At 56.6% G+C, this 2,500-nt stretch overlaps 2 non-coding genes and 1 pseudogene across 2 annotated transcripts in view; all 3 read left to right on the forward strand.

Moving 5' to 3' along the window:
• Positions 1-1,611, forward strand: part of LOC146143065 (small subunit ribosomal RNA) — a 1,811-nt gene extending 200 nt beyond the window's left edge. The window contains exon 1 of the ribosomal RNA XR_014500260.1: positions 1-1,611. This exon is cut by the window's left edge and continues 200 nt beyond it. This is a non-coding gene — a ribosomal RNA (small subunit ribosomal RNA).
• Positions 1,612-1,858: 247 nt separating this feature from the next.
• LOC146143066 (5.8S ribosomal RNA) lies at positions 1,859-2,012 on the forward strand. The gene has a single exon (XR_014500970.1). It is a non-coding gene; the product is annotated as a 5.8S ribosomal RNA (ribosomal RNA).
• A 248-nt stretch (positions 2,013-2,260) lies between these two features.
• The window catches only part of LOC146143067 (large subunit ribosomal RNA), a 3,679-nt pseudogene continuing 3,439 nt past the window's right edge, over positions 2,261-2,500 (forward strand).

A 2,500-nucleotide genomic window follows, 5' to 3' on the forward strand; every position in this document is an offset into this window, starting at 1 on the left:
CTTTTATCAGACCAAAAACCGACCGGGCTTCGGCCCGCAACCTTTGGTGACTCTGGATAACTTTGCGGATCGCACGGTCTCGCACCGGCGACGGATCATTCAAGTGTCTGCCCTATCAACTTTCGTCGGTACGGTACTGGCCTACCGAGGTTCTTACGGGTAACGGAGAATCAGGGTTCGATTCCGGAGAGGGAGCCTGAGAAACGGCTACCACATCCAAGGAAGGCAGCAGGCGCGCAAATTACCCATTCCCGACGCGGGGAGGTAGTGACGAAAAATAACAATACAGGACTCTAAACGAGGCCCTGTAATTGGAATGAGTACACTTTAAAACCTTTAACGAGTATCCATTGGAGGGCAAGTCTGGTGCCAGCAGCCGCGGTAATTCCAGCTCCAAAAGTGTATATTTAAGTTGTTGCGGTTAAAAAGCTCGTAGTTGGATTTTGGGCGCAGGCGGCCGGTCCGTCGCAAGGCGTGTACTGGCCGTCCTGGCCTCACCTCCGGTTCTCCGCCGGTGCCCTTGACTGAGTGTCGGCGGCGGCCGGAACGTTTACTTTGAAAAAATTAGAGTGTTCAAAGCAGGCGATTCGCCTGAATAATGGTGCATGGAATAATGGAATAGGACCTCGGTTCTATTTTGTTGGTTTTCGGAGCGCGAGGTAATGATTAAGAGGGACAGACGGGGGCATTCGTACTGTGCCGTTAGAGGTGAAATTCTTGGATCGGCGCAAGACGAACGACTGCGAAAGCATTTGCCAAGAATGTTTTCTTTAATCAAGAGCGAAAGTCAGAGGTTCGAAGACGATCAGATACCGTCCTAGTTCTGACTATAAACGATGCCAACTAGCGATCGGGGGGCGTTAGTTTTACGACCTCTCCGGCAGCTTGCGGGAAACCAAAGTCTTTGGGTTCCGGGGGAAGTATGGTTGCAAAGCTGAAACTTAAAGGAATTGACGGAAGGGCACCACCAGGAGTGGAGCCTGCGGCTTAATTTGACTCAACACGGGAAATCTCACCCGGCCCGGACACAGTGAGGATTGACAGATTGAGAGCTCTTTCTTGATTCTGTGGGTGGTGGTGCATGGCCGTTCTTAGTTGGTGGAGCGATTTGTCTGGTTAATTCCGATAACGAACGAGACTCTGGCTTGCTAACTAGTTACGCGACCCAATCGGTCGGCGTCTAACTTCTTAGAGGGACTAGTGGCGTTTAGCCACACGAGATTGAGCAATAACAGGTCTGTGATGCCCTTAGATGTTCGGGGCCGCACGCGCGCTACACTGACCGGATCAGCATGTGCTCGCCTTGGCCGACAGGTCTGGGTAACCCGCTGAACCCCGGTCGTGCTAGGGATAGGGAATTGCAATTATTTCCCTTGAACGAGGAATTCCCAGTAAGCGCGAGTCATTAGCTCGCGTTGATTACGTCCCTGCCCTTTGTACACACCGCCCGTCGCTACTACCGATTGAATGGTTTAGTGAGGTCCTCCGATTGGACCTGGCGCGGCCGGCAACGGTCGAGCCGGCGTCCGAGAAGACGATCTAACTTGATCATTTAGAGGAAGTAAAAGTCGTAACAAGGTTTCCGTAGGTGAACCTGCGGAAGGATCATTAACGGTCTCGCAAACGCTTCGGCGAACGCGAAACTCGGACAAGCGAGAGAAAAAGTCTTTGCTACCCGGCGCCCGACCCGCGAGGAGCGGCGCGCCGGCCGGCGATTCGGTCACCCGGTAATGTTTGCGCGTCGAGTGCCGCGGTGCCGCGCGCTCCGGCTTCAAGCGTCGGCCTGGCCGACCGCTCGGCGCGGTCTATTTTGTCACCCTATAGTGCGAGGCACTGTGCGAGCGAAACAATCGTGGATGGCTCTTGGCGGTGGATCACTCGGCTCGTGAGTCGATGAAGGACGCAGCTAGCTGCGTGAATTAGTGTGAATTGCAGGACACATTGAGCATCGACGTTCTGAACGCAAATTGCGGCCTCGGGTCAATCCCGGGGCCGCGCCCGCCTCAGGGTCGCGTTGCAAACGTTCCGCGCGGGGATTTCTCCGCGCGGCTGCTGCGGCGTCGGACGCGCGAGCGCCCGTCCCGCTCAAGACAGCACGGCACGATGCGCGACGATCGCGACCAGAATCCCGCGCGGCGGCGGCGAGTCGACCTCGAAGAGGCCAACGGCTGGCGGCTCAAGGGCGGGAATCGAGGTGCGCGGCGGCGCGCGGCGCCGACGGCGAGCGCGGAACGGGAAGAATAGTCCCGGTCCTTACTTTCGGCCTGAGGTCGGACGAGGCTACCCGCTGAATTTAAGCATATTACTAAGCGGAGGAAAAGAAACTAACGAGGATTCCCTCAGTAACGGCGAGTGAAGCGGGATGTGCCCATCGCCGAATCCGCGCGCTTTTGGAGTGCGCGGAATTGTGGCGTACGGAATTCGTCACGGCGCGCTTCGCCGGTCGCCCGCGTCCTTCTGATCGAGGCCTTTTCCCAGAGCGGGTGTCAGGCCCATGGCG

This window comes from Ascidiella aspersa, chromosome 5 (genome assembly GCF_963924565.1).
Source record: "Ascidiella aspersa chromosome 5, kaAscAspe10.2, whole genome shotgun sequence".
Taxonomy (NCBI): Eukaryota; Metazoa; Chordata; class Ascidiacea; order Phlebobranchia; family Ascidiidae; genus Ascidiella; species Ascidiella aspersa.